Source organism: Topomyia yanbarensis, chromosome 2 (genome assembly GCF_030247195.1).
Source record: "Topomyia yanbarensis strain Yona2022 chromosome 2, ASM3024719v1, whole genome shotgun sequence".
Lineage (NCBI taxonomy): Eukaryota > Metazoa > Arthropoda > Insecta > Diptera > Culicidae > Topomyia > Topomyia yanbarensis.
Genome location: NC_080671.1, coordinates 156,894,547 through 156,908,702, shown reverse-complemented (window position 1 = coordinate 156,908,702; position 14,156 = coordinate 156,894,547). Strand labels below are relative to the sequence as shown.

Below are 14,156 nucleotides of genomic sequence, written 5' to 3'. Positions count from 1 at the left end.
CTTGAATGGTATGTTGTCAATACATATATATATATATATATATATATATATATATATATATATATATATATATATATATATATATATATATATATATATATATATATATATATATATATATATATATATATATATATATATATATATATATATATATATATATATATATATATATATATATATATATATATATATATATATATATATATATATATATATATATATATATATATATATATATATATATATATATATATATATACAGGGTGTTTGGTTCATGGTTAAGAATCTCTCGGGGGGTGATAGACTGCCATATTTGGAGAAAAAAATTGTTCTACACATACCATCAAATCTCAACCGTTACAGAGTTATTGAACTTTTTGTGTAAAAAACTTATTTGTCTTAAAATACCTCTAACTTTAAAAGTATACTTTATATTTTAAAAGTTTCAATTCCATTCGAAAGGTGAGAAAATTTTCTATTGAATGATGTTCTCATATCTTTTAAATAATTAGTTTTAATTACCTTTTAGCTGTAAAGTAGTTAAAAGTTAGTGTTTTTGAGGAGGATTTTGCTAATTTTCTCGAAATAATGGAGTATGATTATAGCAATATCCATTATCCAAAAGTTGGGTTTTAGGACGATTCATAATTTGTTCTTGGACGTCATATTTCTATCTCTTCTCATTTCTTTGTAACTTCATTACTATACTTTTCCTGTAACCGACTTGCAAGTGCTTAAAAGACTCTAATCTAAAAAATATGCTTTATATCGTTATTTACAAGATTTCATTGGAGAGCTGAGAAAATGTCCTATCAGTGTATGTGCAAATATCTTTTAGTTAAGTGTACTAAATGATTTTTTACTAACGAAATAACTCAAAATTTGTGTTTTTTGGAGAGTTTTTTAATTATTCTAATTATTAATCAACGAAATTTATCGTTACTATTGTTCATTTGATGCCCCTTAATGTTCTCTATAGCTTTTTATTAGACATTTTGTCTATATCTCTTTTCATTTTGCTGCTGTTTAATAGTTAACACAGCATGAGCTCGCCACAAATGTAGTGGGTTCGAAATCGTTATTTTTGCATATGAAACGATGTGATAAAAATCGATTTTGCGTCGAAACCAAAAGAGATAATTGAATGGAGTCAAAGAAAGAACTGTAGAACTTGCTGAGATGCATTATTTCCATGATAATAATGGTGATGTTTATTATTTACTATTTTAAGAAAAATAACGAAAATGCTAAAAATATCACTAACTTTAAACTAATTAGCTTTTAAAAGAATACTAAATTCACTTAACTGAAATGTATTAATACATTTTTCACTGTAAAATTTTCCTGGCTTTCGAATAAAAAGAAAAAAAGTACAATAAGTGCCATAATTTTTCAATTAGAGCTGGTACTAGTGAAAATGAGATAAACATATCCAAGTTGAATAACCCAAAATCATGAAAATAAGAAAAGGTAAGTGTATCATATCAAAGAACGAATTAGGCAGCTCATCAAGACTAACAATCTGAATTATTGAAATGATGAGGTTAACTATTAGAATTTTCAAGAAATGAGCGAAAAATCATTTAAAATTGTTTAATTTTCAATAAATTACTTTGAAATGGCTACTTAAACTCATTAGCTGAAACATGTGAGGGCATCAATCTCTGCGAAATTTTCTCACCTTTCGAATGGAACTAAAACATTTAAAATACAAAGTATACTTTTAAAGTTAGAGGTATTTTAAGACAAATAAGTTTTTTACACTAAAAGTTCAATAACTCTGTAACGGTTGAGATTTGATGGTATGTGTAGAACAATTTTTTTCTCCAAATATGACGATGAATACGACGATACAATTATCGACGATGACGATGAAGGCGACGATACATTATCGTTAACGGAGTTTCCGATGACGATACATTATCGTGAACGAGTAACGCCGATAAATTATCGTGAAGAATGTATCGTATTAACAACCCTGATTAGCAGTCATCATTTCACTCAGGCAAGACCATGCGTATTCCCCACGCACATTAAATTGCCCTGTGGATTAGTTTCCCAGTTGGTCAAATAAACACTAAACAAACAAAGAAATTAGTTTGATCAGCCCAAAGAAATGTCAGCTCGATTAGCACCAACCGGCGGATACGTGTTCCCTTACAATGCCATCAAATTATGGAACATTTAAAATTACATACGAAAAAATATGTGCAATTCTGAATATAATAAAAAACTGACCACCGCCACCGATATAAAATGGACTCCTTTTGAAGAAAAGCAGATTTAAAATGTGAAAACTTTTTTTTCAATTATAGGGGCCCCTTAGCTCAGTTGTGCCCAGGGGCCCCGAGTGGTCTTAGGACGGCCCTGCTAGAATGATGTCACATACCAATGTTTCAATTTTGTATTGGACATTCGACTACTCATCAACTTGTGAGAGTAACTAACATGATAAAGGAAAATATTCAAGAGAGCCGTACCACTGAAGTTGCTGTTCTGTACATTGAAAAAGCTTTCGATAGTGCTTGGCACAAAGGATTGATTGCCAAAATAACATAAATAAAATTTAAAAAAGTACCTCATTCATCATACCTTTCAGGTATCTTATCAGAATAATGAATCTAATGTGCTACCCCTTAAAGCTGGGATCTACCAAAGGTTACTATTTTTGCTTCTGATTTTACAAGACTCCCTCAGTAACTTTTCTGTTATGATACTAGCATCTTTGCCTCAGGTAAGAATCTGAAAGTTATTTGCAGTCAACTGCAACGAAGCTTGAATAATGAATATTTTCAATGATTTTCTGAAAAATGGAAAATTACCACTAATTTGCCGCAAATACAATAGATTGGGTTTCACGATAAGCGCTTCTTCCCTTAAACCAAGTACAGGTATACCTCGATTTAACATACTCACGATTTAACCCGATGACCCGATGACTGCGAGTACGAAGAGGCCTTTCAATTTCAATTGGCAAATTTTGACAACATAAAACAAAGACTAAGCAGTATAGATTGGCAAACGTTGTTTAGAAATGAAACAAGTATCGAAAATTCAGTAGACGTCTTTTACACAAAATTGTTTGATATAATAGTTGAACAAGTACCACTGAAAAAAATTAGGCGACAAGGCAACACAAAATATCCAGTTTGGTATAACGAGCAAATTAAAAATTTAAAAAATCGTAAACAAAAGGCCCACAAAAAGTATAAAAAAATCAGAAATGAAAGGAACTTATTTAACTATTTGGACATTTGCGATCAACTAAACCTATCCATTAAAATAGCATTTGAAGAGTATAACTCAAAAACCGAACTTCAAATAAAATCTTGCCCAAAAAATTTCTTTAATCATGTTAAAAATAATTTAAAATCGGAAAACTTCCCTTCAAAAATGAAACTTAAAGAAAATGTCGGTGTCAACGCGGAACAAATCTGCAATCTTTTCGCAACCTTCTTTCAAGACATCTATACCACATTTTCTGAAGAAGATCGTGATCGCGAATATTTCGGTTTCTTCCCAGAATTCACCACAGACATTGGCGTCAATCATGTCAGTGTGCAAGATATTATGGAGGCTCTAAACAAACTAGATGCCTCCAAAGGTTCTGGACCTGACGGGATCCCACCCGTATTTATGAAGAACTTAGCGTTGGAACTCACAGCTCCTCTGTTTTGGCTTTTTAACATGTCGCTTGAATCTGGCATTTCCCCCAATTTATGGAAAAGCTCGTACCTGGTACCCATTTTTAAAAGTGGCAAAAAATCTGACATATGTAACTACCGTGGAATTGCCATTATGTCATGTATGCCTAAACTCTTTGAAGCAATCGTTAACGAAAAACTATTCAATCAAATCAAAAACAGAATTACTAACATGCAGCATGGGTTCTTCAAAGGACGTTCAACTAATACAAATTTACTAGAATTCGTTAACTACTCATTGATTGCAATGGAGAATGGAAACTACACTGAAGCTCTTTACACGGACTTTAGCAAGGCATTTGATCGTATCGACATACCCTTGCTATTATTCAAACTGAAAAAATTAGGAATTGAATCAGGTCTTCTCAAATGGCTCGAATCATATTTAACTAACCGTCAACAAATAGTTAGATTTAAAGGGAAGAAATCGAATCCCATTCAAGTCACATCAGGAGTTCCTCAAGGCTCCCATCTAGGCCCTCTTTTGTTCATTTTATTCGTAAACGACATATCATACATTCTCAAAAACATAAAAGTTCTTATCTATGCCGACGACATGAAGCTCTTTTTAGAAATTAGGAACGAACAAGACATAAAGATATTACAGGAAGAAATACATATGTTTTACCTCTGGTGTAACAAAAGCCTTCTGCAACTAAACGTAAAAAAATGTAATGCAATAACTTTTAGTAGAAAACGAAATACACCTGACATTTCAATCACTCTAGGAAATCAAGTGGTACAAAAGTGCGAAAGAGTTAAAGATTTGGGAGTCATTCTAGATTCAAAATTAACATTCATTGACCATTACAACACAATCATCAATAGAGCAAATAACATGCTTGGATTTATAAAGCGTTTTAGTTACAATTTTAATGATCCATATACAATTAAAACATTATACATCTCGTATGTAAGGTCAATACTGGAATATTGTAGCATAGTTTGGTCACCTTTCTCAATCACACATGAAGAAAGAATAGAATCAGTACAAAGGCAATTTTTATTGTTTGCACTTCGCAAAATAGGTTGGACACGATTTCCTCTCCCATCTTATAAAGCTCGCTGTATGCTCATTAACATCCAAACACTAAAAGAGCGCCGAGAATATGCAATGGTTTCATTTCTAAACGATATAATTTCGTGTCGTATTGATTCAGTCGAACTTCTATCTAAACTTAATTTTTATATACCTTCCCGGCAGTTACGAATCCGAAATACATTTATAACAAACAATTATCGTACAAATTATGCCAAGTTTGGACCATTAAATCAGATGATGGCAACTTACAACAAGCACTGCGAAGCTATTGACTTAACAATGACAAAAAGCAAATTAAAAAAATATTTCAATTCTATTCGCTTATAAAGAACATCCTAAAGTAGTGCTATGTAAACCAGATAGTGTTTAGTTTAGTTATTAGTATTTTATGTTTTAAGTGTATACTATATTTTATCGTTGTAACAAAACGGTCTACTCTTGTTTGACGACAATAAATAAATAAATAAATAAAATAACATACCCTCGATTTAACATATTTCGATTTAACGTAATTTTTGCCTCGATTTAACATACATGCAAAAAAATTTAATTTTTTTTCATTATCAATGTTACTAAAACGAAATGTTAAGAATCAATATCAATTTTATTCTATGATCCGCTTCCAATGATTAAAGAAACATCATTTATTTTCGTTTTTTCGTTAGATTATGTTTAAGATTCCGAGATACAAAAACATTCTTATTTTGATACCGCACAACAAAATGAATACACGAATTTGTGGTTCAAGTTATTTCCTGTTAATAGTTTTATGGGTTTTTATGTATAAGCTAAAAATTGATAACTGGAAAGATATGGTTGATGGAATGTATAGGGCGGTGACGAGATATTGGCGGACAGTGAGTCCCACTAATCGGCATTGGGGCTGTAGCGGTTATTACGAATTCCTCGATGGTGGAGTGGTTAGAGCTTGAAAGGACGTAAGCTCGATTCCTGCTTAAGATAATATCTTTTCTCAGGCTGCATTGAACAGGTGAATTTCTCAGTGCATGTGGACATTTTTCAAAAAAAAACTTCGATTGGATCGACTCCTCTTACAAAAAATTCAATAGACGATAATGATGGAAGACACAAGTCTTCCTTCAATGTAGGACTCCTGGCAAGCTCACGGTGTTTATTTATCAATACCGGTGCCGGTCATTACCTAATGTAAACAGAGGAAGCACAAAAAGCAATGTTAGTCCGACGCTGATTGTGATTATATTCTTTTTATATTACTGCGTATTCTGTATATATGTATATATTACTCTCAACAACTGCAACGGGTAGAGAATGGTCGTTAGTAAAGATTGGGATTCGAATAAACTGCACTGGCATTTGCGTACGATTCAAGATGATCGAAGACTCTGGATACATAGTCCCCAGGAGTACCATAATAAAGGTTCACGTTTAAATAGAAATCTAGAAGATGGATCCAATAAATGAAAAAGGAGATAGATCCAATAAAATGAAAAGAAGATTTCTGTCTTTGTCGCCTTTTACAACGTGGGAGCAGGAAACCAGTGGATCAATTCTTGGCTTTAGCCATTACATGGTACGCGGCTACTTTGGAGATCGATAATAGTGACATCAACATTCTAGTGAATTCCACCTCCACGTACATAAGGATTAAACAAAATTTTTTACATATTTTTTGTATTGTAATTAAAATGTCTTATTCATTCTGATGAGTTCGTCTTTTAAACTGAGGTATTGCATCTGTCGTGTACAAAATGATTTAATCAAACTTTTTCTCTAAGGAGAACTACAGCGCTACAATGGCTCGATTTGGTTGTTTTTTCAGCCAGTAGAACTCCTGAGCTTACAAAACTTCGTGACTAGTCGTTTGCTCGTGAACTCAAGTAGTGTTCTCTTTATGAATTCCGTGATTATCTGACGGACAGGTTTGTCTACCTAGATAAAGATGAGACAAAATAGAAACACAAATTTTCTTACTTACTAAAGTTAGGCATTGTGCTCTTCATGCACACAATGGTTAATCACTTTGTTGATGTTAGAAAGAATCTAGTGAAAAAAAATTAACTAATACTGCTAATAACACTATTCCTATAAGTTATCCTGAATTCTGAGAAAAATTTGCGACGAACTTCATAATATAAATATCTGTTAGAATTGGCGAATACGTGGCAAGGTTAAGATAAATATATTGTTTATGTTCAGAAGAGCAATCTAATTGTTAAATTATGAATGTGGCTTCTATGTCACTGTTAGGTGGATACAATCAGTAATATCCTCGTAAATATTTCGTATGATGAACAAAAAAAATAATTCTATTCGAAAACAAATATTTCTTTTGTGTTTCGATTTAACATAAAATTCGATTTAACGTACATGATTGAATCGGAAAATGTATGTTAAATCGAGGTACACCTGTAGTAACTATATTATTCAATTTAATGGTTTTAATTTAACGTGGTCAGATAAAGTAGAATACGTGACTTTGATTTACGAACAAATATATAAAATGCTTATACCTTTTCATAAACAAGAATTCCAGGTTCTGCCCAAAGAACAAACTATTAATTTATCAACAAATATTTAGACCGGCAATGCATTATGTAGGGTAAAGTGCCTATTTTCACCATACTAAGCAGGGTGCCTCACTAATTAATCAATTTCTCGGCCAACAATCAATGGAATGCGTAAAAATTGACATCAACAGCTTTGCTTCATTGTTAAGAACCAATATTATCACACAAATGCGTTGAAAACAGTGAAATTTTCGCGTTTGAGCGAAACGAAAACTCGAATCGAGTGCCCCTATTGTTGCGCTACCATGTGACTCAATGCGTTGAACAAAGATGGCAGACACTGATCTAACCAACGGCTTCAAATGGGTAGGGTGATAATAGAAACATAGCGAAAATGGGCTCATCACCCTAGTACTAATTTGGGCAAGTTGTTGTGCTACCAGGAAGAAAACGCATCAAAGGATTCAGAACAAAATTCTGAAACGTCTTCTCTGGTTTAGCACAAACGAATTGCAAAGACTCGCAAACATAGAAACAATAAACATTATGACGAACTGAATTAAAGAAATTTCCGACAAAAATCGTCGCATCAATTGCTCTCTTTATAAATAGTTTATAAGTTAATTTTTAAAGTATGTTTAGCTCCTTTATTGCCGTGACAACTGACAAGTAGGATTAAAACTTCCTGCTGCAAAAATTACTTAACTCCGAAAGCATATTATAGCTTAATCATAATTAATTAGGGATCAAAAGTCATCACTCAATATATTGAAATAGAAATGCAACAACTAAACAATATAATCACATACAAAAAAAAAACAAAAAAAAAAGCGTTTTTACTAGCATAGGATCGATTTTTATGAGCATTTGATTGTTGTTGTGTTATCGGTTATATGAATAGCCTTTGGATTGGATATGAAGAAAAATTTTGAAATATTTCAAATTAGTGAATATATAATATAATGAATTTGAGTGCTGAATTGATTAGCGAAATAAAAGTTTTGCGCATTGATAGAGAAGAAAAGTAACTTAAATATTCGAAAGTAGTTTTTAACGGTCAAGATCACATCATTTTGAAACTATTAACTTTGGAGATTTAGTATCATCGACGAATTCTACAACGTAAAACAGTACATTTACTGATAAAACAATTTTGGCTAACAATCCTCCTGGAAGTAATCATGGAAAATTTACTCTTTAAATAAATTAAGTTCGAGATTGAATGTCTTTAGCAAAGTTTTCGGAAAATGTTATTACAAACAATGTTGTTGAAGTCGTGATTGCTCCATGTATTCAGAGTATCGAAATATATTAGGCAAGGAAAGCAAATTGATTACCTAGTCAAACAGAAAAAAATCGAAATTAGCTCGACCTTAACAGTGAGTCTGTATTCGTATTTAGTCATTGGCGCTACTATGTGTTTTAGTAGTGTTATTTTGAGAAGAAAAAAACATTCCACCAAACATTCAATCGTTGCCATTATTAGCAAGGTATGATTCACCGAACCGTCCTGTTATACAGTGGTGACCAGATTTTGCAGGCTCAGATCAGGTCGCTGATAATATCGGGACACTGACAAAATTGAAATATGTACATGTTTCTTTCTTAGTTTATAATCTTTACCACAAAATAATTTCTTATTATTTTGAATCCATTTACCTTAAGGAGTCGTTCGGTGCTAATATCTAATGAACTGCTATTCATTTATTAGCGTATTTTTAACTATATCATAAGACGATGCACGTATTTTCACCGCAAATTTTGACAAAAATCCATAACAATCTGCTTCGTTTGCACCTATCGCAATAGACGGACCACATAAAACCCTAAGAACTCTTTGTAACCCCAATACTAGTCGATGTTCATAATGAATACATTAAATCTAGACCTTTAAGCAGTTAATAAACATCAAATTTGGTTGAATGCCACAGGTTGCGAAAATCGTGTCTAAAAGCTAAAAAAATCGGGAGTTGATCAAATCGGATTATCACTGTTTATTTATAGTCAAAGCTTATTTCACGCTCTGATAACTTTCCATATGCTCAGGTGCATAGTAGGGTAGCTGAAAACTTACCGGCATCGGTTTATTGCGGCACCAAGTTGTTGCGCTACTCAACAACTCAACATACGCCAAATCAATCCTTTCTCAGTTATATTTTTGAAAAGAGTAACGTATTGCCAATCTCAAACCTTATCACCTTATCACCGCTTTCTGACCTTATCACAAATGACTACACCGCACAACATCCACGCTCTGGTTTGGTTCACTTTCCCAGCGAAAACAGAAGCAATTTTCAATAAAACACTAACCATTCAACGTGGCCCCAGCAAGCACCAGGTTTGAAAACGATTTAAAGTTTCACCAGACGTTTTCCATTCAAATGGCCTTGGGTGTTGGAGAAAAATAAATTGTTTAAACAACTGCTACCACAAACACTTTGTTTGAGCTTAGAGCCTCAGAAGCACGAGAAAAAAAACGCGAATCGTTCTAGCCAATATACTAGCGAACCAGACCGGCATCAGGTGCGACGATTCAACGTTTATGATTGATACTTGCACTGGGACTGACCGAACTACACAGCATGAATCGAAAGCTCAAAACACACCCGGAGTCACTCGGGCGCGATCGCCACAGCACACCACCGCGGTTGTTTTCATCACCGTTCTACTCTTTGTGAGTGTGCCACCGATTTTTGTTTTGTGCACGGTTGCGATAAGTTTAATTAGGCTGCTGAAAAAAAAGCTTTAGAAAATTGCTTTTGCACATTGGGTGAATGTATAGCAAAAATAAAAGGAAAGAAAATGGAAACCTTTTATCGGATTTCAAATTCAGGACAATATGGGGAAGCGTAATGGCTTCCGTGGAGCCACGTTGCTTGGTGACATATATCGCAAGTGGCTATTTTATTAATGATTTCGAAAGAATATTTTATGTACCTATTCTATGTATAAGACAGACTCGATTTTCCACGGGTTTGAAAACAAAACTTCTGACGGTCGAATCCATTTCAACGTAATAAATTTAATATTTCGGTAAAAAGGAATGGTGGGTAATGTCTGTGAAATAACCAGCTATTTTAAAAAGGAGAAATAGTTCAAGCTTTTTTAGTTGTTTATAAAATGTAACTATGGATATCGTATTAATCGCAACGGGTTTTCTAAAAAAACGTATTCGAGATCGTAGTCGTGGAACAATGGACAATAGGCCGAGTGGTCATTCATCCGAAGGCAAAAGGCTGAATGGTCATTAGGCCGAATAAACCAAAGAGAGTGATAAAGTGGTTGTAACTAAAAGAATGGTCAGTTTTTTTTTAGATTTTTTTAACTTTATAATTATAATGTTTAGCATATTCACACTCTATTTCTATGTTGTCCGACATCGCCACCACTCCGTTGTACTTAAACTAATTGATAGAGCATATGTTTGAATAATCCGGGCAAACGAGTGAATCACAGGTTTGCAAGGGACCGCCGCTTCCGACTTGCTGGTATCCATTACAAAAAAAATATCACAAAAGAAATATTTAACAATCGAATGTTAAGATAATCCACATATGTTATTAATGGAATAAATTTGGGTGTACAATACCGGAATAATATAGCTGTGCACGATTTACAAAATAATTCTGTTGAATGAATTCAGAGGTTACACCACCGTAGAACATGACAAAATAGGCAAATTTTAGGAATTTTTTTGGCGCAATAAAGAGGTGAATCGAGATCTTGTCAATTGGGGTTTATAGTACTAGTTATGAAGCATAACAAATATTTTTTTCAAGTAATTTTGTCACAAGATGGCGGTTGTGCAGCTTTTTCCCGTAGACGCCTCTTTTTGGAAAGTGTCCCTTGCCGGAAACCTTTCGACCATAATTTTTAACCTAGAGCTTAAAACTAAAGTTCTCGACAAACATATGATTACGGCCTAAAAGCCAACTGTCAAAATCTACTTTGAATGGAAATTCCAGACAAACCGTTACTAGTCGAACACAGTTCACAACAGTTTATCAAAGATAATACTTTTCTCTTTCGTTTATTATCAACATCTGTGATTGGCGTGTAACGGTTTGTCCGGAATTTCCATTCAAAGTGGATTTTGACAGTTGGCTTTTAGGCCGTAATCATATGTTTGTCGAGAGTTTTTTTTTGATTTTTATAACAATAGCAAGCGACGTACGTAGATTTTTTTCGATATTTGGATTTTTTGCGAAATGGCGCTCATTTTCGTAAAAAAAACCGCTGAAAATGTCATAAAAATTGACACATAATTGTTGATTTAAAAAATAAACCAATAAAAAACTAAAATCCTATGTACGCCGCCGGAGAAATCAATTTTGAAAATACTGTAAAAATTTCAAAACGACAAAAATCATTTGTTCGAGTTATGTTTCCGGCCATCTAAAAAAATGTGGTTTCGAGAAAAACGCGGTTAAAGTTTTCAATACGCTCGGGGTACACATAAGAGGCAGAATTGAAAATTTGAACATTTAACAATCGTTTTAGATCGTTAACATCGTTTTAGATCAATAAAAATTTCGATTTTTTAAAATAAAATATTTTTTTCCCCTTTTTTCCAAATAATGGCACAACACCGGATGTTTGTATTTTTTCCATACATTCTTAGAAAAACAGAAAAAGTAACCTACTCTTCTGGCTTCCGGAAATTCGAGCTAGACTGCATTTAGCATCGATTTCTCGAAATCCGTTATAATTACAGAAGGATTTAATTCAATGTCCGACAAAGATGCAAACGAGTGTCAGAGTTTCGCAGCACAAGTTTTCTATTTTTGCTGTCATCAAAACAACTGTGTTACTGTGTTCGGGACCGATGCTACCGTGTATCGTGAATACCTGTCGAAACAGTCCTGGCCAAGTGTCAAAAGTTGCATCGGCCTCCCAATATTTAGATATTTCAAATCGCTTCGGGTCTTGGCAAAAATTATTGATTTCTCACCATCAACTTCGGCATCACTACGATAAATGGATAATCCATCCAGTGTAAGCCGTAGCTGTTCCGGAACAATGAAATCTGCCATTGTTTATGGTTCAGGATGTGTTTTGGGCTTCGATCTGTTCACTATTTTCCTTTGAGCGTCCTAGAACATTCGTTGCTGAACGGTTACTGGGTGTTCGGCTGCTACCATCTGAATAATTCGCAAAGGAGTTCCACTATCTTCTCCTGCAAATCGTTTAATACCGTTTCGCAAACGAATGGCTTCTCCGGACACAATGTTGTGAGCGTCACCGATGAGTTCTGTTACGAGACAAGCTGGACAGCTTTTCGTCCCAACTTTAGCATGCTGACGAATACAGCACTTCTAATAGAACTGAGAATCGACCTACAGAAAACATCGAGCGTATTTAATGAGAATGTAGCTTATTGAATACTCACATGTTTATTCTTATGGCAAATATATCCATTCCAAGTTAAAATATCCTCCGACGAGGAGTTTTCAACAATTCTGGTCGATTAGGAGCTAGAGGTGTGCGCCATCGCGCCACGCCGCCGCCACCGATGATTTTTACACGACGGCGATTTTAAGAAAAAATGGTCAGCGCACCACTGCCTTTTTTGTTTTAACTAAAAAGTCGCATAGTTGGCAGTACTGCCGCCAAAAATTAATATTTTTTCTAGACTCCTTGAATAATTTTCTTCAAAAACCATCTTGCGGTTTGATTATAGAGTAAATAGAACCGGAGATATGCTCAAAAGAAAATAAAGGGATTTGGCAGTTTGTCAAAATGGAGGGTGCTCCCATGGCCCGAGGGGTGGTTCAATTGACACACAAATTTGGGTTTTTATGTATAAACCCCAGATGAACAATTCCTCCAAATTTGGTTCAAATCCGTTAAGGTCGATTACACGTGCCTTGATCACTTCGCGTGGGATGACCCGTATACAAGTTGTCCAATATCGTTTCCTTATTTAGCTTAGTACATACCATTCGATTTAAGTAGGTGCACCTCCCAATATAAAAAAAAAATAGTGAAGACTGTGTAGATTTCAGTACCCTTGCCTAATGACATTACGATTCAAATGACGGTTCGGTTCGTATCAATCTGTTACTTGAAAAGGAACTTGAAATCAATTAGTTCTCTTTACCCACCGGAGACCGATGGATACTGAACGCATGTTTAGACACCAGACAATATTAAACAACGACGAGCGAAATGCTCCAAAATCTATAGTGCTGGATCTGTGCGCACAAAAGGTCATTGTTCCAAATGTTTTACCGAGTGTAACAACAACAGGCCGGTTGCGAACGCGAGGCATAGTTAAAATATTGTTAATTGTGTTTTATATGCCGTGTGAAAGAAAAATGCGGTGATTGTAAGTGCTGTAAGTTGTTACGATTGACCTCACTTATCTACGGCGGTGTTCATGGCTGGAATCGCATTTTCTTTTTGAGTAATTTTGTTTTGCTGATCTTATACACCAGATAAGAATAACGAGCAGATATAATCTATCGAAAGCTGAAGCCATTACGGAAGGCTGTATTGGGTAATGTGTCACGTATTATGTGATTCAAAAATAGCAATTATTGAAAAATCTATACTTGTTTATACCGCTGACGTTGATCGAGTTTCCCTTTACATCCCGACCGGTATAATATGCACGAACTTAAAGTGGATTATTCAAGCATTCAAAACCGTACACCGGATCCACATCGAATACGCTTACTTCGAAGCTTCCGCTGTTTACTTCTTCCTTTAAATAACGATTCTCGTGTTCGTGGGCCCCTTAGGGTCCATGAGGTAGATGCTGGGGGCCCGCGAAGAATATTTTTTTCGTATGGATATTGAAATATTAATATACTGATGGCATACAAAATCGAAGTTAAACCCTGGAGGTTCACATCAATCCAAAGTGATTTTGGAGGAATTCCTGGTACGAAAGGGTTGCGAACCGCTGCGACAGCA

The 14,156-nt window shown here is 34.3% G+C and overlaps 1 protein-coding gene across 1 annotated transcript in view; it reads right to left on the bottom strand.

Annotated features, from left to right (window-relative positions):
* LOC131681846 (protein quick-to-court) overlaps positions 1-9,467 on the bottom strand; it is a 104,079-nt gene extending 94,612 nt beyond the window's left edge. Inside the window, exon 1 of the mRNA XM_058962901.1 lies at positions 9,313-9,467. The gene's annotated coding sequence lies outside the window, so the exon portion shown is untranslated. The remainder of the gene's footprint in view (positions 1-9,312) is intronic.
* Positions 9,468-14,156: the final 4,689 nt, after the last annotated feature.